Source organism: Lutra lutra, chromosome 2 (assembly GCF_902655055.1).
Source record: "Lutra lutra chromosome 2, mLutLut1.2, whole genome shotgun sequence".
Taxonomy (NCBI): domain Eukaryota; kingdom Metazoa; phylum Chordata; class Mammalia; order Carnivora; family Mustelidae; genus Lutra; species Lutra lutra.
In genome coordinates, this window is record NC_062279.1 from 48531498 (window position 1) to 48555976 (window position 24479).

The following is a 24479-nucleotide window of genomic DNA, read 5'->3' on the forward strand; positions in this document are numbered from 1 at the left end:
GAATGGGTTAAAGTCTGTTAAACCATTGACCCAGGGTCAGAGATGTCACCATAATTGTTCATCACCTGCCTCACACTTGAACCACAAACTTGGGTTTGGGCAACCTTCGGGCAATCTTTTAATGCCTTGGTACTCTAATTTGTACCAGAAATGCATAATTCACAGACCAGTTAACAAATAAGGCCAATTCTCCACAATTTTAACACAAACTGACAAGAAGAAACTAGAATAAAAATAAGTGTAACTCAGAAACAAAATGAAAATGAAAGGGTTTTTTCCTCCACCTACCCCCATACCAAGTTCCTATCCCAGCCTAGGACAAAGTAGTTTTTAATAGATCTTCGAAGAAAATAAAAGTCCCTGACCATGGGGCGCCTGGGTGGCTCAGTGGGTTAAGCCTCTGCCTTCAGCTCAGGTCAAGATCTCAGGGTCCTGCATCAGGCTCTCTGCCCAGCAGGGAGCCTGCTTCTCCTCTCTCTCTGCCAGCCTCTCTGCCTACTTGTGATCTCTCTCTGTCAAATAAATAAAATCTTTGAAAAAAAAAAAAAGTCTCTGAACATGGTGTACATCTTTCTACCCAAATGACAACCCCCAAAATAGATGCTGCTCCTGTAATCTATCTGATTTGGAAATTATTTGGCATTTTTAGAAATTAATTTTTCCAGGCAATTAAATTATCAGTAATTTGATATCACCATCTTATGTCCTTATATAAAACACATGCTGAAATGACACACAATCTCATTTTCATTTATTATTTTTGCAAATTCAGCACTCATAAAAAGGTGTTGGATTGACTATGCCAGCAACTAGAATCTTCCCTCCTAGCTGGAAGAGATCTGAGGAGTGATTACGTGAGCTGGAGTCCAGACCCATCCAGGCTGGGATTACCAGCTGTGAGAGCAAGAGCAAGTCCCACATCGGACAGTCCTTTATTCCCTGCTCCAGAATCCTAGTTGGCTCATCCAAGTGAACATGATGGCGCCACCACTGGATAGAATCCACCCCCTCACTTCCCAATGGCCACCTGGTATTTCTATGATGCCTCCGTCCAAAGAATTTTTAAACACTTTCCAAGTCATTCAACTCAGTTCTCCAACCCTTTTAGACAAAGACAGATCTTTGGAAACCTGGGAATTCACTTGGGAGGAGAGAGAACACACACACTTTGCTAAAGCAGAGATGAGGGAGTTTTTTACTTCTAAGTGTGAATTGTCATGTTCTACCAAGAGCAGAATGAGGCTAAAGATTTCTTTGGGTTCCCCAGGTTCCTAGGAAGCAATTAAAGCCCCAAGCCTTTCATGGGTAAGCAAAGGCACAGAAAGGAGTAGCAAGGGCTTCAAGCATACACTCTAAGACAAAAAGGCAAGGTCAAGACCAACATTCAGGATTTATCAGAAATGATATTTGTTTAATCATTCTTGATATGAACATTTTGAAGAGTGTTTGAAACGGGCTCTGTTAATAATTACATCGGGAAAGCAGGCACATAAACCAGACCTGTCCAGGGCTACCTGAGACATGTACTCACCCTGTGTATGTAGAATTTACAATCTGGCTGGGCAATCGTTAGGTTAAGAACTATTACAAATCATTTCAGCCTTTTGGCTCTTCCCCAATCTGCCATGTTCACTTCTTCTGCAGGCTTTGTTAATCTTTCCCCAACTCCCTGCCTAGAGGGTCCTCCCTAACCTGCCCTTCATCTAAGGAAATCTTACACTTTATTTAAAACCCAAATGAATGTCCATCTCTCCCACACAGCGATTTCTGCCTACTCTAACTCATTCTACTCTCTCCCCTTTTTGAATTTTAAAATATATTTATTGTATGTATCATGTAACATAGCACTGGCCTACAAAAAAACTGGATTTTTTTCCTCCTTGTTCTGTGAGCATGAAGTTCTTTTCCCAACTAGTTTTAGAGTCCTTGGAAGGTTGGGATCTTTCTTGGGCTTCTCCTGCATCCTCCACTGGACAGCCTCACACCTGATTCAGGAAGTTAGGATAGGAGAACAAAGAAACAAGCTTCTAAGAGACTACCTAGTCAAGTTATAGCATGAGAACCTGAGACCTCCCAGCCCTAACACAGCCTTGGATAGAGTCCTCTGCTCTGGGCTTCCATGGGACCTTGTGTAATTCACTTCATGGCACACACACTGTGGTATTTCTTTACTGTAATAATTGGATGGCAATGACCTGTTTACTTAGCTGTCCATCACCATACTGGAAAGCTCTAGAGGGCAGGAACTCTGTTGCATTGATTATCATATCTTCCATAAATATACATAACATAGGAGAGACACTGAGTAAATGTTGGTTGAATGAACCACTGAAGGAATGAACGAACAAATGGTTTTCCTTAACATAATAAAATAGGCACTTATTGGACTTAATCAAATTACTAAATTTAGTTAGGAGAGAAGAGACAGAAACTTCTCTTTTCTAGAAGAGAAGAGACAAGTCATAGGTAGCACACTGGGGTGGCTGATTCCCAGCTTCTGCTTGCCTTCCAGACTGGCTAGCAGAGCCCATTTCCATTGGCTTTCTTGCCCCATACTGTGTAGGGAAAAAAAAAAAAAAAAAAAAAAAAAACATTGGATTCAGAGCCAGAGGACATGGTTTGGGGACCTTCTTTCACTGAGTCTGCCCCACCACCAGCAAGACATGGTGCTTTAGACTTCAGACTCTCCATCAGAAATAAGGTAAGTCTGGCCCCAAAGATGATAGGGGCCCTTTCCGGTCCCAGTGCTGATTGGCCCAGTCATTAAGCATTCCTCTAGGCAAATGCTGATTCCCAGGTAGGGTAACATACCAGCAGGGCTGGATGCACCAGGGCTCCTGCTCTCCACAGTCAGGGACTGACAGCTTAACAGACAGAACCTCTGATTCTCCCTTCAGCTGCTTCCCAGTGGGAAAGTAAGCCTCACATAGCACCATTAGATTGCATATTAAACAGATGGGATGCAGATTTGAGACCTCTTAAAGGTTGGGGCTTTTCCTTTTTTTTTTTTTTTTTATATAAGCTGCTGTCAAGGTGTGTTAGTATCTCTTTATTTAAACAACCTCTGTAGTCTTGGTACACAGAGCTGGGACTCAAGAAAAAAAAGAAATGAGTGGAATAAATAATCTATCATGCTAGCAACATAATTATAAGAACATATGTTAGCTCGAACTAGCTATATTCTAGTCATAGTAAGGGTTTGTGTGGGAGAAAGAAAGATGGCAGGAGTGTCTCAAAATAGTTCAGGCGGAGGAAGAGTGAAATCAGGCTACATGGGAACCCAAACTGCTCTCCCAAAGCCTCCACTTTGGCACTCATAACATCTAGGAAGGAGGCTGGTGGTGGATGCCTGCTATTCAATGTAGCCACCTGGGTCTGGAGCTCCAGAAGCATCTTGCTGTTCAGCAGCCCCACCTAGGAGCACAGGTGTTCCTGCTTCACCAGGTTTCTCTCCATCAGGGGATAGAGAGAGCACAAGTCCAGGGAGAAAGAGCCCTAAGAGGTGAGGCCAATCAATACGTCTTGATTCTCACAAATGCCTCACACTTTGAAGTGCCGAAGAAAAAGAATCCATCATTTTCACAGCCTTCCTCAAGGGAGTCAATGGGGGGGGGGGAAATATATATATATATATACATATATATATATGTATATATATATATCATATACTGTTTTTACTGCATCTTCCTCTCTGCTCATCTAGATTTTTCCTGCCATTCAAGGCCTCACTCAAATCTCCCTTCTCACCTCCACCCCCCTCCAGCCCCCGCACAGTCCCTCCCCTATGGAACTCCTGCTCTCACCCTGCAGCCCTGAAGGAAATCTTTCCTGCTTTCTGGCCCAGTTGGGGTCCCCTGGCTATTTGCTGCTGTAGCAACCTACATTTCTGGAGGATACAAATGCCCATTGCACTTTTAATTATAATACAACAGTCTCCTCCGAATGGATTGTTGCCTCTGCGAAGGTAGGAGCTGTGCCTCGTTTGTTAAGCACAATGCTAGCTGTGCAGGCTCTGGGAGCTGGGGTCTCCGTTCTGAGGACACAGACACAGCATGCCAGCCTGGGAGACAGCTGTAAACAAGGTGCCCTGAGAACTATGGTACTCGGGGAGATCTGAGAAGGCTTGCCCAAGACAGCCCGGCACACATTCCTGAGAAGAGCTCCAGGCTGCAGCAAAGTGGAGAGACTGGACAGATCACTGCCAGCAGAGAGAGCCACGGCTCCATCTTAGCCTGGCTGAGGTGGTGACCAGGCCCCGGGGGTTGGCCTCCCTCGCAGGCACTAGGAGCCAGGGCCAGGTCCAGACACAGAGGGCAGATGCCCTCAAGTCTGTGCTCTAGAAACTTAATTTCTGAGGCAGAAGAAGGGCTTGGACACAGGAAACCAGCTGCAGGCCATTATATTTGCCATGGTGGGAGATAAGCACCCAAATTAACAGAGGCCTTGGGAATGGAGAAGGGGACAAAATTCTCATAACTTTTGTGAGACTCCAGGCCTTCGGGGGGGCTTCAAAAGTTCACTATATAATAGAAACTTAGTAAATGTTTGGCAACCTGTAAAATATATACACTCATGTGTCCAGGAACATATAAGAATAAAGATAGATTTTTATAAAAATCTTTTAAAACATTGTTATTTTAACACATTTTCTATATTCTTAGATAGTCTACTGATGATAAAAGGACAAGAAATAAAGGCTATGAAGGAAGGAAAAAGGACAGCACTCAGGAGAGTCAGCTGCTTATAGTCTCAACATTTGCCACCACAAGCGACATTCAAGGGCACTTTCTCCCAAACTACTCCCATTCAGTGTGGAGCCTTTCAAAAGTTATTTTGGTACAGGTAGGTGCTACCTTTGTGTTTGGTGAGGACAAATACAAAATTAAGGTACCAATACACTTTTCCTTCCCCTCAAAAGGGTGACACCGAGGGGTTCAATGTGCGGAGAGGTCTGCAGAGGATGGGGAATGAACAGCCTTGACTTCTGACCCAGGAACATGAGAGAAAGGGGAAAGGCAGAGGTGGAGCCCTCCATGGGGACAGGTGGCACTGGTATGACAGGGAGGCTTTCATGGTCACCTGCCCTCCAACTCTCACCTAAGTTCCATTTTAAATGCTAACATTTTGGGGCAACTGGGTGGCTCAGTGGGTTAAATGCTAACATTTTAACAGTATGCCTTCCCAAGATGGCACACAATTGGAATGGATGGAATCCAGACTATTATGTCAATGGCACTGATAAAGATCACATGACATCTGGGCTTATCCCCAAGGAAGCTCATCAAATGGAGGAAAACAGGAAGTCCAGACTGGTATATTACCCACCGCTGTGCATTTTCCAATATTCATATTGATAAATTGGAAGTTTTGCCGAGGACCACATTTATTTCTCCATTTTCCATGGCTCTTAAAACACACAACAGAGGGGTCAGGGCACATGTCAAAAAGTACTCCCTTTCACTCTTGCAGAGAAAGATAGCAGCAGGACTTTTGTGTCCAGACGGCCCTCCTGCCTGGCAACACCTTACCAACATAGTACCAAACATCTTTGTTAAAAGTGCCATTTCAGGGGCGCCTGGGTGGCTCAGTGGGTTGAAGCCTCTGCCTTTGGCTTGGGTCGTGATCCCAGGGTCCTGGGATTGAGTCCCGCATTGGGCTCTCTGCTCAGCAGGGAGCCCGCTTCCCCCACCCTCTCTCTGCCTGCCTCTCTGCCTACTTGTGATCTCTTCCTCTGTCAAATGAATAAATAAATCTTAAAAAAAAAAAAAGTGCCATTTCACTCTCAAGAGCCAGCTCCCCCTACCCACCCACCCCCAGCTGGATGATGAAGACCATGGCACTTTGCACAAGATAATATAAGATATTCTGCAAGACACTTTCACACATAATTCTTCAGAGGTGTCTCATCAAACAAATGAGGATCTCTAAAATTCACTGCATGGTTATTGTTAGTCCTTTTTGGAAAATGACAAGCCAACATCTAAGGCTGGCAAAGTGACCTTGTCCAGGGTCATCATCGTCTTTCAAAGTCAGAGACCTTTCTACGCCCCCGTGGGCCACTCCTTTGCTACTCCCACTCCCTCCCATCCCCGCTGCCTCTGGAACACTAGCATTTGGCTGGGGCTTCTGCATTACTGAATTATGCCCAAGGCTGGATAAGGAATGGAAGGGATCAGGGTACAACCATGGATGATAACTTAAGCCTTCCTATTAGTTAAGCCAAATAAGACAGCGTTTAAACTCAAAGACTGTCTTACCAGTCAGCCTAGAAAGAGTTCAACCCATCACGGCCAGATGGGGGGCGGGGGTAGGAGTGGGGTTTGGTGAATGGGACAGAACCCAAGTGGCCAGGCTTCCCTCCACAGCCAATGGAGAGTATGATTGGTAGAGAGGGTCAGAGCTTCTCACTGCTTGTCTTCCCATGAGCTCCCCAGACAGACAGTTCAAGCTCTTGATTCAGGCTCTCCAGAGATGGCCCAGTCATTTCTAACTGAAGAGGATGTCGTTCCTGAGCCGAGCAGACCCCAACTGGCCATTCACACCTGGATTCAGCCTGCCTAACACCACCGAGAGCCCCCGACAGAAACAGCCCAGTTGGCCGAGAGCAGGAAAAGGTAAAAGTAAATAAAAGCTGCCTTAATCTCTCCCGTAGATTGGAACAATCTGAACCAACCTGTAATTTCATCCAGATACGCGGGGAGAATAATTTTTAAAGCTTTGCTGAATAAATGCACCTCCACTCATTATGACTTCCCCGGCGTGTTTTTTTTTTTTTTTTTTTCTTCCTGCCCCCTTCTCCATCTGCACTTTATTCAATGAACACATCTGCATTCCTTCTCTCTCTTTTTTTGGCCCGAAACTCTATACAACCTTATCACTGACACCTCTCTGCAGTTTCAAATTCCAACTTTGTGCCAAATCCCCATTTCCTGCTGCTTAATTTCCATTCATTTACTCTTGTTTTTGCTTCTTCTGCCATTCCCAGCATGGACCAGCTCCAGCCCAGCTTCTTCTAATTTTTTAAGGAAGGCTCCCCATTGAGTGCTATTGGAATCTGAGCCTGTGCTCCATGCCAGTGACTGGCCATTGTTTATACTACCTAACGACAGTTGCCAATAGGACTGCTTCTTTCCTTTCCTTTGTTTCACTCCCTGAGTGTGTATCCTAAGGCCCAAGAGAACTTTTCCCCACATATGGTGACCCAGTAGGTCTGGTTTTATTATTACTTCAGTAGACTCTGAAGTAGCCCCTTTCCATCTCTTTCTCGAGAGAAAAAATGAAAGAAAATCAAGTCTGGAAAGTTTGTTGACACTGCCATTAGTGGCATGATCCCTCCTAGCCCGTACTAACCTGTTGGAAGGTCTGGGTCCTTGGGAGCCTCAGCAGGTTAGGCTCAGGAAAAGGACCAGGGGAAGGCGCTGGGGGCCAAGGGCAGGGATAAGCTGAGGCTGAACTTTTTAGAGATCTGGAGGAATCACCACTCAGTATTTCTTGGGCTCAAGGATATCTTGTTAAGATTGTTCTGCAAAGCCAGGGGCAATCTCAGGTGGGTTTTCTGGCTTCTGGGGATAGAACTCCTACTTAAAATAAGCTCTTAGGGACCCCTGGGTGGCTCAGTAGGTTAAGCCTCTGCCTTCAGCTCAGGTCATGATCTCAGGGTCCTGGGATCAAGCCCCACATCAGGCTTTCTGCTCAGGAGAGAGCCTGCTTCCCCCTCTCCCTCTGCCTTCTGCTCTGCCTACTTGTGATCTCTCTCTGTCAAATAAATAAATAAAATCTTTTTTAAACAAATAAAATAAGCTCATAAACAAATGAATTGTGGTATGAAAAGGCAATCAACATTTTTTCCTCCCACACTGGGACTGATCCTGGCTTGTTGTTTGAAGTTTTGTTTTTCATTTTATTCTTCCAAAATCTATAGCTCAGGGGCCAGCTCTGTCCATCATACCAGAGCCATTTCACCATCACCGCATATATCTCTACCCCCAGGTTCTGTCCCCCTTCCTTTCCCTCTGGGTTTCATTACCTACAACTGCAACTCTGTAACTCTATCTAAACCATGACATCCAAAATGGAAGGATGAGAAGTCAAGAATGACGATGCCTCAGTAGCAAATATCACCGAGGAGCAAGGAAAGAAAACCGTCAGTTATCACAAATGCTTAAGGGACATCAGTCACTCCCGACCATCTCTTCTCCCATCTTTCTCTGCTACTGACCCTAAGTTGTGGACCAGCCTCTTTGAAATCTGGCCACATCCCGCCTTTGGCCTCCTGATACTTAGGTTCTCCTTACAGCATTCCTTCTCTGAAGCTGTAGTGAGAACATTTTGTATCAAGAGGAAACCTCCATCCCACAGTCTGCAATGTTCTCAGACACAATCTCACTTTCTGCAGCCTGCATGGCAACAATATTAATTCTTAGGAAAGCAAAAGGAAGGTGCTGTTTTATGGGACAGATGTGCATTTAAAGCATTACTTTGTGTTGATTTACTTTATTCCCATTTAAGAGCAAAGTCATTTTTCCAGCAGAGCAGAGTTGGGTCATCCTCTTGACCCAACTCAAGCCAATAGTCTCTCAAGTGGTATAATTCTCACCTGTACAATGCAAAAGACTTGAAGGCATTTCTCAGATTTTTAAAAAGCATGTGAGTGTGTGTGTTATAGGGGAGGGGGTTTCTGTCCTTCTCAAGAATGGGAATAATAGGGGCGCCTGGGTGGCTCAGTGGGTTAAAGCCTCTGCCTTCGGCTCAGGTCATGATCTCAGGGTCCTGGGATCGAGTCCCACATCGGGCTCTCTGCTCCGTGGGGAGCCTGCTTCCTCCTCTCTCTCTGCCTGCCTCTCTGCCTCCTTGTGATTTCTGTCTGTCAAATAAATAAATAAATCTTAAAAAAAAAATTAAAAAAAAAAAAAGAATGGGAATAATAATTAGGTAAGAATGCTCCATCCTCCAGATAAGAAATCAACAGTTCAGGGTTGCAACCAAGGCAGAATAAACACAAATGATCCAAATCCCAGGCAACTTGTCTTTCCTGGTTTCTAGTGGAGCTACCCTTGGACCCATCTATTACCCTGAAGCAATGATCTTCAACATCTAAGGTGGAAGGTGCTGGGAGAGCTTCACTGGTGACTCGCAGACAATGGCCATCCATGCTGGGGTCTCCACACCAGGACTGGCAGATTTAGCCTTTGCCCAGTCATGCAGGAGTATTCAACATCAGGGCCTCATTTGAGATCCTGAGTGAAGGAAAGTCTATCATCACACGGGCAGTCTATTTTTAAAGAATTGGGATTCTAACCAGAAGAAGTAATTCCACACCTCAGGGCCAGCTGTGGCTCTCTTCACAGAGCTCAGCTCCAGGCCCCAAAAGCTAGCTTGGAAAATATACAGTTCTGCTTGTTGTCCCAACAATGGGCCACAAAGTGAAACCACGCTTCTGACAACAAACTTCGTGTCCAAATAAACGAGTAGAGATGACCAGAATAAATATTCATCAGATCTCTCCTATCTCATAAATGAACAAGGAATTAAAATGGTGGGGGTATCATTTGTCACATCAACAGTCAAGATGAAACTCACTGGAAAGTTTCAGTTTACTGCAAATTTTCTGCTTTGCTGGGGGATACCTTCACATGCTTATCACGGTGGATGAGTCAGTAAAAGAAGAATTGGTCCCTGAAAATATTTTGCAAGGTGAAGAGCTTTTACTCTTTGACACTGTTCTTTCCCTACACATCATCCTAAAGTCTCTTGAGAGCTGGATATGTTGGATTGGTCAGAATTCTTTCTACCAGTGAAGACTCACTGGTAGATTCTTCAGAAATCCAGAGTACAACACATAATTAAACTCACTAAAAGGTATCTTTCCTACCTCTTTCAATTCTCCAATTTTAGAGTCTTAGAATTACAGGTGGGGATGGTGCTACTGGTTGGGATGCATGCAAATCCATAATGTATGTATATATCCACATTGTTTTTAAAATATTATACATGGGGGTGCCTGGGTGGCTCAGTGGATTAAAGCCTCTGCCTTCAGCTTGGGTCATGATCCCAGGACATGGGATCGAGCCCCACATCAGGCTCTCTGCTCAGCAGGGAGCCTGCCTCCTCCTCTCTCTCTGCCTGCCTCTCTGCCTACTTGTGATCTCTGTCTGTCAAATAAATAAATAAAATCTTAAAAAATAAATAAAAATAAAAAATAAAAAAATATTATGCATGTTTCATAATTACCTATATCAATGAATGTAAAAACACAACCAAAGACTCTTTTCGTGATATGCATGGCACCTGGTGGGAAGGAGGCAGATATATGGATACTATGTTGCACTGTACATATGATAAAAAATTGCAGAAATTATAATTAAAATTCAAAAAGAAAGTTGGAGTAGACATGAAACATGCTTGGGTGACATACAACACAAATTCTTCATTATGTTATTCTCCTTACTTTTCTTGCATTTGAAATGTTCCATAAGAGAAAGTTTAAAATTTAAACTTAAAAGATAAAAATTCAATTTCCCTGGAGTAAATAAAATTGATTTTTAAAGATTTATTTATTTATTATTGTAGGAGTGGTAGGGGGAGGGGCAGAGGGAGACGGAGAGAGAGAGAATCTCAAGTAGACTCCCCAGCTGTGCGTGGAGCCCGGACACAGGTCTCGATCTCACAACCCTGAGCTGAGATCAAGAGTTGGATGCTTAACTGACAGAGTCACCCAGGGGCCCCTATAGAATGAATTTTGTAATTTGTTAATTATGGGACATTTCAAGTAATCAACAACATGGAGACTCTTCCTCATTATACTGGTTTTCCTAAACTGCTCTAAACTTTTTGAATAGATAAGAGTAATAATGAGTCTTTTTGGAAAGGGTCCAAGCACCAGGGGAGCATACAGTTGAAAATGGGTGGGAGGTGAACCACATGGTATTCTGTGATTGCCTTCAAGATGGAAAATGCATTTGCCATTATTCTTATGAAGTTAAAAGCTCATTTTTTATTATCTTTCTGTAGATTACAGCTTCTCCAAACTGTCCTTAGAAAATTTATAAGCCAAAGTATATTTTCCATCATCCTAAAATGTCCTTCTACCCATTACCTAGCTGACCTGGGCATAAGGAATACAAATTCTCTGGAGCAGCCAGATTTAAACAGACAATAAAGGGGAGAGAGATGTGCACTCTGAATGCAAAATCCTATTGGTTTTCTGCTCCATTCAAGTACATATTGTGCGTTCAGTCTACACGTGATGGGTCAAACAAATACACAAGAAGGTAGTCCAAATTTTGATTCCAAATCCTATCCAGTACCCACTTTCTTGAGGATTATAAGCAACATGAGCACAGGGTGTTGGTGGTGGTAGTTCACTGATGCACCTGGTTTCCCCTGGACCCCAATTGCAGGAGGGCTATTTTGGATAACAAGTTAGTCCCAGGATAACTGGCCCCTCCAGAAGCAAGAAGTATTGGCCTCGATGTAAATTCCCAGGGTCCCAAGGGACGGCAACCCCTTTGGATCAGCTTCTATTATCCAGACATAACTGAATCTAGCCTCTGAACCTAAAGCCATTCATCTATCACGGGTAACACCACACACTTTCTTGGATCCACATAGCCTGACTCCTCCCAACCATCACCAAAAAAAAAAAAAAAAAAAAAAATCCAGCAAGTGTGTGACATCAACATGTTTTCCTCAGTTAACAAGCTTCTCTATTCACCAGCAGCCAAAAATTTTAAGTGGCTCTTAAACAAAGACAGCCCAACAAAGAATAATGATGTCAAACCCCACCAAGCCATAGTTCCGTGGTGTGAACACAAAATCTACAGGACTCAAGTTAAAAATGATTTACACACAGTTTGATCAGAGTCAGATGTAAAATGGTATCTTACTGGAGACAAGCCAGGGGCTATCAATCCGTATCCCCTACAACAAGTGATGTCATTAGTCAGAATCAATACATTATGGAGACAATTTTCTCTTCTTGTCTCTTGGCCCAGGAAATTTTCTGAGTTGAGTTTCATCACTAGACTGCAAGGCACTCATATTACAAAGTGGCTGACAGGAATCGCAACCAGGACTCGCTCACGTGGCTCTTCTGGAAGAACAGGGGAAAAGTTAAAAGAATAAATCCAATGAGACATGGGAGACTGAGAATAACATGTCCAAGGTCTCTGTTGGCAGGTCTCTTTTGAACTCATCTAGCCCATTCCTGTTGTTTTAGCCCCTTTAAGGTCATGACTTTGGACTCTCAGGTGTAAGAACAACACTGGGGGAAACGTTTAGTTCCATCCCCAACACTGCCCCCCCCCCGCCCCCAGGAAGGAACCACATCATCACCTTGGCTTAGCCACGACTTAGAGATAATGACTTGCTGATGAAGTCCAAGACTCCCAGGCTTCGACTTTGGCCTCTGTGCCCTCAGTTTTGTCATCTGTAACACCAGATAGTCCTCATTTACCCAAAAGACATTTATGTCCCTGCTGTCTTCCTTAAATCCTAAAGAATGGCCAGAATGTGGCCATCCAATACGAGGATAGCTCTGTAAGATCCTTCCCAGGTGTCAACAAGCAGACAGTACTTTTTCCATCATTAACATTATCAAGGACATCTAGCCTCATAGCATTGGTGCCATCTTGTAGGACCTTCCAAAGCTCTCTTAAAGGCACGATAGAGTAAGACTGAAAACACAGGAAAATTAGACTCTTGTTTCCTTATTGCCTTCAAGCTCTTCCTAGAGAAAATTTCTCTATTCAGTCCCATGTGCGACTCCAACACAGGATATTTTTCCAGCTCACTGGTATTTCATAAACACCATTTGTTGTCATGTGGTTAAATTAAAACTGAGGATATCAAACATCAAACAGTATGTTAATGTCAAGTATGCTTGAATAAATAGTAAGAGTTCAACTGAATGGAATATGTGGATTGCTAGCTAATTAAGCAAGAAGCAGGTGTGAAAAAAATCTAATTTAGGCAATTTTTTATAATTAATAATGTTTACTTGTAGTACCCTTCTAATGGGGCTCTAGTTTAGCCTCTTGTGAATTGCTAGGAGTTTACTCCAGTATTTTAAAATTATAATTGAATGGATAATTTTACGAGATATCAGGTTTCCTTGCTGATGAGGAAGTACAATGTACATAGAAGGTTCCTGACGGGTACTTTGTATCAATAGGATCAATTAGCAAATCACCCCCAGCAATTAAAACTTAAAACACACACAGGGATACATCCACACCTAAAAGTTCTCCTACAAGCGCCAGCACCAGTGAAGGTAGAAGGGAGCTTGGATGAGCCAATTTGAATGAGAATACAGTGCTGGATTCAAACCAATTGTTGGACACAGGCAAAGAAGGCTTGAGTGAATGTCAGCAAAGAGCAGCAACAGCACATTCTGTTACAATTAGGAACAAAATATTAAGATCATATCTAAACTGTCCTGGCAAATTGCATACCACCAATCAATTAATCCAAGTATACATTTAAGGTTAGTTTTCTTTCCAAGAAGCCAAATGGAAGTAGAGGAGGAGAAAATGTCCGCAGATGTGAAAACAGACCTGGAATATTTCATGGACGTGACATATCTACTGCATTTAATTAAAAGAAGAATGTATGAGAACAATGTATCCTTCTCAATCCGGGTCGAGGGAACAAAACAGGACTGGATTAGATAGGACAACTATAATCTCTAGAGACAGTCCCATGTTTAATGGGAGCGCCACATGTTTGATATGTAGGGAAGTAAGTGGGTGTCCTGGACACAATCCACTATTCATCATAATACCACAGCCCTGTTCCTTCCCAGAGAGGAGACTTAAAACCATGAAACCATATGTAGAATATTAAAAATCATTTAACGTTAAAATGCACATTATGAAAGCCTGTACTTCGGGCAAGGCTACAGTCCAAGAGAGCTCTGAGAAATCTCTAGTTCAGGAGATAATGGTTGTAAAGGTAAACGCACACACTTACACACACACACGCATGCACAAACACACACAAAGAATTTCACAGAAACCTGGTCCCCCTCTCTGCAGTGCTGCCTTTTATCACTGTTTTCCTTACTGACTTCTGTAGTGAGGTCAGTATTAATAATTGACAGAGCAATGATACCTAGAGCATCAGTACACTAATTTATAATTAAAGAAACACCAGATCCTCTCCCACCTCCCATCATTTAGTATTAAATCATATAGATTTAGATACACACACACACACACACACATATATGGCAGATACTAAATTGTTTCTCAGACAGAGTCAATAACCTTACTATATTTTCATGGTCTTTTCACTGCCACTGAATTAATCACAGCCCTGCCCCTAACCACATGGAATTTTATTTCCCATAAGAGCGATGTTTACTTTGGTTTACTTTGTTGGAACTCAGAGTACTTATTCAGTCTATAAAGATTTAGTGTAACCAATTTTGTTAAGCAACATTAAAAGTGCTCCCTGACAGATCTTGTCTTATATTGCTTTGCTTACATGCAGATTCTGTGCACTTTTGATTTCACCCAGTTCTCCAACAAGGCCAATGCTGAGCCGAGCTCTGGTTGCATGGAAATGCTAGCAACGCCTTTTGAGATTGAGAGTTCTATTTATTTTCCTCAGCCGCCAAAAATAATATATGAAGTGAAAAGTGAATGCCCCAAACCTGAGCATGCACCCAGGGAGAAATCCTATTTGTCAGCTTTTAGCGGGAGATGACAGACACAAGATGGTACCAACTCAAGCTTCCTGTCAGTTCCTCCATTTTAACCATTCCCACTCAAAACATAAGGAGAGACAGCTGTTATGAGGGTCACCGGAGGAATTAGAGCCTCCTGGTCAAGGGGACCCACCTTCTTCCCCATCCCATCCACAAATGCATCATAGGACCCTAAAGTCATCCCTTCTGCTCATTGACTCAGCCCCCTGCCGGGTGGAGGATGGGAGGATATTTACTAGAATGGCCAACCTCAGATCAAGTGAGGCACAGAGAAAGGCAGAGTTCTGTACCTGACCAAGAGCAGCATAGCCGTGACTTTCTCTGACAGGACATGAGCAAAATGCATCCTGCCTTCAGTTGTACTGACTGTGGTTGGCCAGTGTACTCTGTGGCCATGACACAACTCATTCGAGAATCACTAAGTGTGGGGGAGGGGCATCACCTCCCCTCGTGACTATTTGGGGAGTAGGTTGAAACAGTGCAAGGTGGCGGAAGCCAAAGGGAAATAAGAACAGGGAACCTTCTAGCAACCCAGACACGGGTACCTATTCCACCTCACTCTGCACTTGGCCAGCCCCTCCTCAAAGGGAAAGGGGGGCTTTGCTCAAGCCCGAGGCCTCAGGGACAGTCCGATCTTTCCTAGGGAGAGGAAAAACCGAGGAAGCTACCTCGGTTCTGGAGATTTTGGTTAGCAGCCTGGCAATATAAGAACAGGTATATTTGCAACTCAACACCAAAAAAATCCCCAGACAATCTGATTTTCAAATGGACAGAGAACCCAAATAGACATTTCTCTGAAGAAGACATCCAGATAGCCAACAGGTAGATGAAAAGATGCTCAACATCACTCATTACCAGGGAATGAAAATCAAAACCACAACGAGTTATCACCTCACAGAGTCAGAATGGCTAAATGTCAGAACGGCTAAAATAAAAAAGGAAAAAACAAGTGTTGGTGAGGGTCTGGAGAAAAAGGAGCTCTCGTACACTGTTGGGGGGAATGTAAATTGGTGCAGCCACTGTGGAAAACAATTTGGAGGTTCCTCACAAAGTTAAAAATAGAAATACCGTATAATCCAATGATTCCATAACTGATTACTTACCTAAAGTAAATGAAAAAGCTAATTAAAAAACATGTATACACGCCTATGTTTATTACAGCATTATTTACAATAGTCAAGATATGGAAGCAATTTAAGTGTCCATAATTGAGGAATGGGTAAAAAAGATGTGGTACACACACACGTGTGCTCACGTGCAAGCACACACTGGAATATTACCCAGCCATAAAAAAGGGATGAGATGTTTCCATTTGTGACAACATGGGTGGACATAGAGGGCATTATGCTCAGTGAAATAAGTCAGACTGAGAAAGAAAAATACTATATAATCTCACTCATATGTGGAATCTAGAAAAACAAACAAATGAATAAACAAACAAACCAAAAGCAGAGTCAAACCTATAAATACAGAGAAGGAACTGATGGCTGTCCGAGGGAAGAGGGTGGGGGATGGACAAAATGGGTGAAGAGGGGATGAGAGGTACAGGCTTCCAGATATGGGAAGAGCAAGCCATGGGAAGAGAACGTACAGCCTAGGGAATGCGGTCAATGGTCTTGTCATAGTATTTTGGGATGACAGGTGGCAGCTACACTTGTGATGAGCATTGGCATAATATATAGACTTGATGAATTGTTATGTTGTATACCTGAAACTAATGTAACATTGCATGTCAACTCTACTCAAACTTAAAAAAAAAATTTGAAGAATAGGTATATTTGACATAAGTCATTCAACCTGCCACTGGGACACAAGCAGAGGGAGAAAAGAAGTTGCAAAGTGGTGTAAGGCTCTGCTTTCCCTCCACACACTTCCCACCCAAGCCCCACCCTGTTCCTAGGAGACCCAAAGGAAATCACTTCCTGGACAGTGCCCTCACTCACACATTTACCAAACGACAACAACAAAAATCAACCTAGGCAGAAAGAAAAGAAGCGGGAGTTGCAAGGGTATAACTGCCATCGGAGAGTTTTGCTGTAAACCCCCGGGGCGGGGGTCAGGGATGCTGTGTTCCTTTATATATATAAAGTATGAGACGGAGGCCTTGGAACTGTCTCACAAACCTGAGTTCTTTTCCAACCACCTGATGAAAGGGGCCCATCTCCTCTCTGAGTAATTAAGAAAGGACAGCCTATTCTGCTGCTCCTTCCTGCTCCTCAACTGTCTTGTCATTTGGGTGGTGAAGAATTCATAAAGCAAGGCTACCCACTTCCACCACCCACTTCCCAGTGCAGGTAGCCTGTCCCTACCCCCTGTACCAGAAGACAAGGAGGAATTCTCAAGACCAAGACAGCGAAGCTATGACAAGCCTCAGGGCCCTTCCAGGCACAAGGTCGGCCAGAGATCATTTTCTGTGGACTCTCCGTGGATGGCCTGCCCAGACACTATCCCCGAATATATATAATTTCTTGAGTCAGTATCAACAATGGATGGGAGAAGTAGTAACGGATAAGCTGCAGTGAATACACCTACCATAGATGAAGGGAAGGCTAATCAATAAATTCATCATCAGTGATGCTGCAGAAAAATGAAGATGAGTCTATATATCCAGGAAATCAAACCTCTAATTAATGGTGCACACAGCATGGTGCTAGACGGGAGCTGACACTGGGTAGACTCCTTACCCACTCCCCATGGGGAGCAGTGTGGAGTGTAACTACAGCTCTGGAGCCAGACTGCCCAGGTTCATGTCCTGCTCCCTCATTTACTAACTCCGGCAAATTTCTTTTTTTTTTTTTTTTAAAGATTTTATTTATTTATTTGTCAGAGAGAGACAGGGAGAGAGAGCAAGCACAGGCAGACAGAATGGCAGGCAGAGGCAGAGGGAGAAGCAGGTTCCCGGACGAGCAAGGAGCCCGATGTGGGACTCGATCCCAGGACGCTGGGATCATGACCTGAGCCGAAGGCAGCTGCTTAACCAACTGAGCCACCCAGGCATCCCACCGGCAAATTTCTTAATATCTTTAAGACTTGATATGCCCAGCTGTACAACGTGGGTGATCACAGCACCTGCCATATACGAAGTGTTAGTGTGAAAATTAAATGAAGTAACCAGGGGCGCCCCTGGGTGGCTCAGTGGGTTAAGCTGTCTGCCTTTGGCTCAGGTCATGATTTCAGGGTCCTGGGATCGAGCCCCGCATTGCATTGGGCTCTCTGCTCGGTGGGGAGCCTGCTTCGCCGTCTCCTTCTGCCCTTCTCTCCCTCTGCCCTCCCCTGACAGCTCACACTCATGCTCTCTCTCAAATAAATAAATAAAACCTTTAAAAAAACAAATTAATGAAGTAGCCAGGTGAGATCCTTACCACCGTGCCTGGCACACACACTGTGAACTCACAGTTACACACACCAACGGTAGGTACCTACAGGGTACAGGTTGATGGAAACAATCAGGGCCAAAGCTTTTTTTTTTTTTTTTTTCCTTAAAAAAAAATCTCTGGGCTGCAGGGCGTAATTTTTCTGTTCACTGGTGGGCTATGTAGTGAAAGATGGGGCTATGGAGAGCTGCCTAAGAATCTCCCAATCAAAAAGTCCGCTTCAAATGCAGATTGCGGCCCCTGGTCTCCGGATCCTCCTTGCATCAAAGACTCCTTCTCTGAAGCGATCCCAAAGTCAAACGCTGGAGAATAAGGAACTGTCTGAGAAGATTTAGGTTTAAGTCTGATGAACAACAAAATCCATCAGTGAAAGTTGGCAAATTCCTCTGTCCCACATGGGAACTGCTACCCTGAGGCCTGGGACTGGCTCCGTTTCCGGTGGGCAGCTGAGGAAGCAGGGATAAAAGAATTCGTGGAGCAGCCCGAGCTAGAAAGGGAGGTTCTAAAATCAATCACCTGTTTCAGAAAATGGAGGACAGTGGAGACTCTTGCCTTCGGAGGCAGGGCGATAGGCGTATGGACCCCTCCAAGTTCTACGGGGCCTGGCAGGATACACAACACCCACAGGTGGGGGCACCCACCCTGGGAAGACACTTTCTATACTGAAACTGTAAGAGGGCAGAGGAAATGCTAAATGAGATCATGTTTGCTCCACCCAAGCATCTCTCAGGACACTTAACTGTATTACTTGGAGGTTCTTTCTCACCCATGAGTCTCATTGGAGACGGGGTAGTTAACCACTCAGGCTCAGGATTCAGAAGAATCTGGGTTGCTGAGTAACCACGGGCAAGGAATTTCATCTTTCCTGGTACCTGCTTCCTCATGTATAACATGTGGATGACAACATCACCTGTTATTTAGGACTGCCGTAAAAACCCAGTGGTATGATGTGTAAAACAGGCTTCATGCAGTGCCTAACACCTTACAAATGTTTGGCGAATATTCGCCATCATTGTTTACTATTCTCACAACAGACCTTTCTGATCGATTTTATTATCCTGCCATTATTAGGAAGGAAGGGACCACACATCCAAGTGAGTGACTTGGATAATGTCACCCTGTCTACATTGCTCCCTCTTCTGGTTTCTGTTCTCTCTTTCAGAAGAGAAGAGCCCTTTGGATCCACCAACAGGCCAGGCAGAAGGCTCTGGTTTCCAGGTAAACCAGGAAGCTGCCTCCAGGTTGGCTGCTGGCATTCCCGTCCTCAGGTCGTATGGAAGTGTAAGTGAAATGCTGTGCCCCTGCTCCACCATTTGCCTCGACAGGAGCCCTCATCTGCTCTGCCTTCTGGGAGAGTGTGCTGGTCTCGGAGCCCAGCGCTGAAGCAGGTGCGGGCATATTTTAAGCTCCAGCAAATAAGTTTAATTGAGCTCTCCTTAGACATATGAACCCACAGAGAGATTTTTTTCTCTCTTCTAATAAAAAAAGACCCACAACAAACCAGATGGGTCTCAGTCCCTCCCCAACACCCCCTCCCCACTCTTCAGGCTCCCCTAATAAATCTCTTAACTCTAAAGAAATTACCTTTCTTGAAGTGGGTATTTTATCTGGTCTCATATGTGGACTCAAGCTGCCTCTGTGGGCAAGAATGTGGGTCAGAAGGGTGTAGGCTAAAGGATGAGGCTGGAGGCTGAGCCTGCCAATTCAGGCCAGGTTAGTACCTGTATTGCGACTCATCCAGAACTTTTGCCAGTTGCCTCCCTAGCCCAGCTCCCCTCAACCCTGGCTCACTGACCACCACTGTCCCTTCCCTCCACCTCCCACCACCACCACCCCCCGACCCCAGGCACCCACCATCTCCCTTCAGATTCAGAATCTTCACATTTCTCCATCCTTACCTAAACTAAAATCTCCACCATGGTGCGAACCTTCCAAAGGGGCTGGCTAACGAGGAAGGATCCAGACCGAATTCCTCCACTAGAAGCCAGCCTACCTCCTTGACGAAGTGTCCAGAAAGAGTGATGAAGAAGGAGCCCCATACCTCCTGTCACCCAAACAAAGCGGTGTGGGGCATGGAGTTCTGTCCCATTCTGGAGATGTGTGTTCTTTTTTAATGTCCCATACGAAGATGGCAGCAGAAGGAAGAGGGAAATACAATAGGAATGGATTCCAGACTTCCCTCAAAAGAATTCAAGAATCACCCAGGGCAAGAGAGAAGCAACACGCTCTGAGTTCTGATTTATGGGCACTGAATTATTGGTAGGAGGGCCCAGAAGGAGTCGTTTACAACAGAAATTATTGCAGGCAAATGTTGGTTGGTATTTTAAATCACTCACTAATATTGATAGGTTAATGCCTGTCACACTTGCTTAAGGGTCATGGTGGTGGGGGGGAGAAAACCCACACAACTTTATCTTAGATTTGTTACCGGCTAAGTATAATGATAAATACACCTTTTGGGTTTGGTTTTGGTTTTTTTTTTCCTCAAGTAAAGCCTGCTGTATTATTTATGGTTTTCTGACTCACTAGCTGTAGCCCGTCTCTGGATTTTAAAAGGTTGATTTGCAAAAAAACAAAAACAGGGCACCCGCCGCCTCAGAGGCTGGTGGGAAGGCAAAGCGGCCCCTGCAAGGAACCACTCGAGCAGCGGCCTGGGCGCCTCGGGCGGCAGGAGCCAGATGGCTGGGGCATATTGTTCCCTTTCTGGTGATAGTCCTGCTGTGGCAAATAAAGTTAAATCAAAAGGTTAGTGCTCTGCAAGAGGGTGGCAGAGCGGGCAGCAGCTGACAAGGGGCGAGGATGCGAGCCGGGAGGACACGACTGTTCCCTCAGAGCTCAAAGGAGAGGCCTGGTGCACTGCTAGAGAGGAAAAGCTTGGATCTCCTTCATCGGGCCTGAGCAGAGCCTGAGAGCCGAAAACCACAACCTGGGTCTACCTAAGGCCGGGGAATGAGGGAGGTACAGTCGCCCTCCAGCTAAGGTCAGAAGAGCTAGCTAGACTTCCCCCTAGACAACAGCGCACCCCCCTGGGAGTGATCTGGGGTTATTCTGAGGGGGTCACGTGCCCACGACTGTCACGAGTGGAACAAAGTGAGACAGAACTTTGGAATCTGGGTAAGCAGCACGGGATCCTTTCACCCTGACACAGAATTCACGAATTAGTCCATAGAACGCCAGAGCTAGAAAGGATTTAAGAAACTGTGGACAATTTCCAACCCCCCCCCCAACCCCGGCATACACACCCCCTTTTTACAGTTGGACAAAAAGGAGGCCAGAGAGGGGAAGTGATTTGTTCAAGGCTCAAGGTCGCAGGACGAGGAGCAGAACCTGCACCCAGCGCCCGCTTCGGTCCCACACCCCCAGGGCAATGGCACCGCAGGGACCCACAGCAGGAAGGGGAGGAGGGGCTGAAGGAGACTCAACGTGTGCCAGCTGGAAACAGTAACTGAGAGATGCTGTTTTCCATAAATGTAAACAGATACAGTATACAGTAGAAAGCATTACTGGTGTTGTCTTTTAAATGACCTTTTTAATAAATCATATTTGAACTCGCGTTCTATTTCAAAATCTATTCCCCCCTTCCCCGATTCCAAAGGTGGGATCTTCCGGCTCTCCTCCGCTCCACTGGGCTCCGCCCTGTGCTCCGACTCCACTCTGAGATACACATCCTTGTGCTCCTTTTTTCAAGGAGTTGCCAAAGCACACCGTTTACCCAGGAGGCCTGCAGTTTCCAGGGTTTGGAACACAATTAGGCGGTCTGCAGAAGCATTTGTTATTTACCTGTGAGACTCAGGCCATCCTTCAGTGCCAATTGGGTCTCGCAGGTAAATATGAACTTGGGCAGACTTAAAAAAAAAAAAAGGCAAACATTAAAACATGTATTGAGGGATTTTTAAATGCTGATTTCATTCTTTTTGGTAAAGTACCTTTCTTTCCACATCAGTCCCCCAAACAGAATATTATTTATGCAATTTCTGTGCCTTTGATGCTGTTCTAATCTAGACCATATTTATGGGCAGAACTTTGTTTCCTGTCACATTTGACTGGCTTGAGTGCACAGGGGGCCCTGTTTCTGCTAAGCAATATTTTGATTTCCCCTTTGAAAATTTACTTTAGGAGAAGGTGGGACTTCCAAAGGTATGTAAAGTCACTGATGCAACAAGTTTAACTTTTAAAAAAAAAATGGAAAAGCTCTATTTCCGTTTGTGCAGAGTTTGCAAACATCACAACTCTCCTGACTCCAGCTCCATCCTTAAGCCCTTCTGCTGGGCTAGACTGTTTCAGCCTTTGCCACTAGTCCAAGTGCATCGCTTCCACCAGGAAATGTACAGGGCCCTCTGCTCCTCTGCACAGAACGTGAGGTGGGGGGGCCACATCCCTACTGAGAGTTCCAAACAGAAACTATTTGAGAGATTTTAGCCTCTTGCTAAAGATCAGAGCTTCAGCCCGGGAAGAGGCAGGTGAGATTGTGTTGTCAAACTCTGATTTTACAGATGAGCTCAAGAGACACTCAGGTGAACCGACACAGGTCCCAGCTGGAGAGGGCAGGTGGGAGGCCAGAGGCTGGTACCCAAGTCCCCAGACTCCTCACTCAGTGCTCTTGCCAGAACCTTCCACTGGCTTCCTAGCACCGCAGTCATCATTTGAGCAATCAGCAACTTTATTCTACGGGTCTGACCATCATCAGAAAATAAGAGATTTAATCAAAGTCTAGTGCATCCCCCTTGTACTCACTATAAACTGAGAACACTCACAGATACCTAATCATCAAAGTGAAAACCTCCACCCTCATACCTGTTCGGGTAAACCTCTAGTTTGGATATTAGCTAGCTGCCACAGCCAAAAACTAAGCCGTCTGAGTTGGAGCTTTTAATGTCATGTGACCTAAACAAGGCCCTGAGAGTTTTACTACCCAACCAAGTATTTCAAAATAGGTGTTTTCAATTCATCTTTTTAAAATATTTTTTTCGGACAATACACAATCATATGAACAGTGAAATAAGTAGGACTTGAACTGCAGAACATGAGGAGCCCTGCTCCCCTTCTCTGCACCCCGTCCCCTCTCTGTTCCCACCCCCGCCAAAAACTACAGTTTTCCAAGAACTGCATTTTTCTGACATCTTGTACATTCTGACGTCCGGGGAGACTTCCCATTTTCTACACTCAGCACTTTGAGGGCCATCAGGGGTCAAGGCACCAGTATTCCCAAAAGATCCCTGATAGCTCATCCAGAACAATCATGCTACTGGCTGCCCCGCCCCTCTTGTTACTTGCCTGAGGCCAATTTCTCAAGTAAGTGTTACCTTTTTGTTGTTATTGTTGTTTATCAGAAATACCGAAAAAGTGACATCCTTGCGCAGGGGCCATGCTAATCTTCTCTGTATCGTTCCAATTTTAGTATATGTGCTGCCGAAGCGAGCACAGAAATACCGAAAAAGTGAATCAGAGACACAATAAAGACAGGATAAAGTTGTAGCAGTTCCAGACCCAGGTCTAAAGCTTATTCTGTAAGCACCAGTGCCCAAGTTTTTAAAAAAAAATGAAACTACCTGCTGGTCTTAGAGCTTCTGTTAACACAGGAACTACTGTGCTGAACTGAAAATCACATCTTCTGCTCAACTCTGTGAGCAGGGGCTACAGGGGAAAAGGAAAGAAATGGTACATGTTTCAAATTTTACAGGAGTTTACATCATGCAAAATGGAAAGAGCCTTAGTGGTGTCATCCAGAATCAACGAGGTCTCAGGAAAACATGCCAGGCACACAGGTTATGTAACAAACATTAAGAGCAGTATCAGACACCTTTCTCACCTCTCTTTATGATAAAATCTGTATGCAAATTTTTATTGGCTGAATAACGGGACAGGGTTAAATCGGCATCCAAGCGTTCATAAGTGAAGTAATATGCTTTGTGGGTCATTAATACAATCATATGCATTGGCTTTATTAAAGGAAATATTTGAAATACGCAACCTGCTTTTTCATTTCTTAAAACTGTATGTTTTAAGACCGTAAGTATGTTTTTATAAACAAGATATGTATTTTTTGTGTGCTATATGTATTTCTATGAACAAGATTCTAAGATTCTTTCATCTTTTTCTTGCCAACCCCAAAACTGCAGTATTATGCTAAGAAAGTAGGTTTTTTTATTTCCAAGCAACGTGTTTTAAAGAAGGTTTTTTTCTTTTCATTTCTACAGTAACTCAAACTTATCCTAAGTTGTAAAAATTGGCATTTTGCTCAGAATTACTGAGGAGGAGGAACGGGCAGAAAATCATCACAGATCTGAAAGTTCTGTCTAAGCAGAGCTGGTGACTGGTGAGTTCAAATTTAAATTTGCACAGCTACCAAAGGGAAGGTAAAAATGACATCTAAAGGATGAACAGCTGTGGTCAAAATT

The 24479-nt window shown here is 44.3% G+C and overlaps 1 protein-coding gene and 1 pseudogene across 2 annotated transcripts in view; both read right to left on the reverse strand.

The window, feature by feature from the left end:
• The window catches only part of EBF2 (EBF transcription factor 2), a 191464-nt gene that overhangs the window by 99308 nt on the left and 67677 nt on the right, over positions 1-24479 (reverse strand). The gene's annotated exons all lie outside the window — the stretch shown is intronic.
• LOC125094531 (uncharacterized) lies at positions 23410-23503 on the reverse strand (annotated as a pseudogene).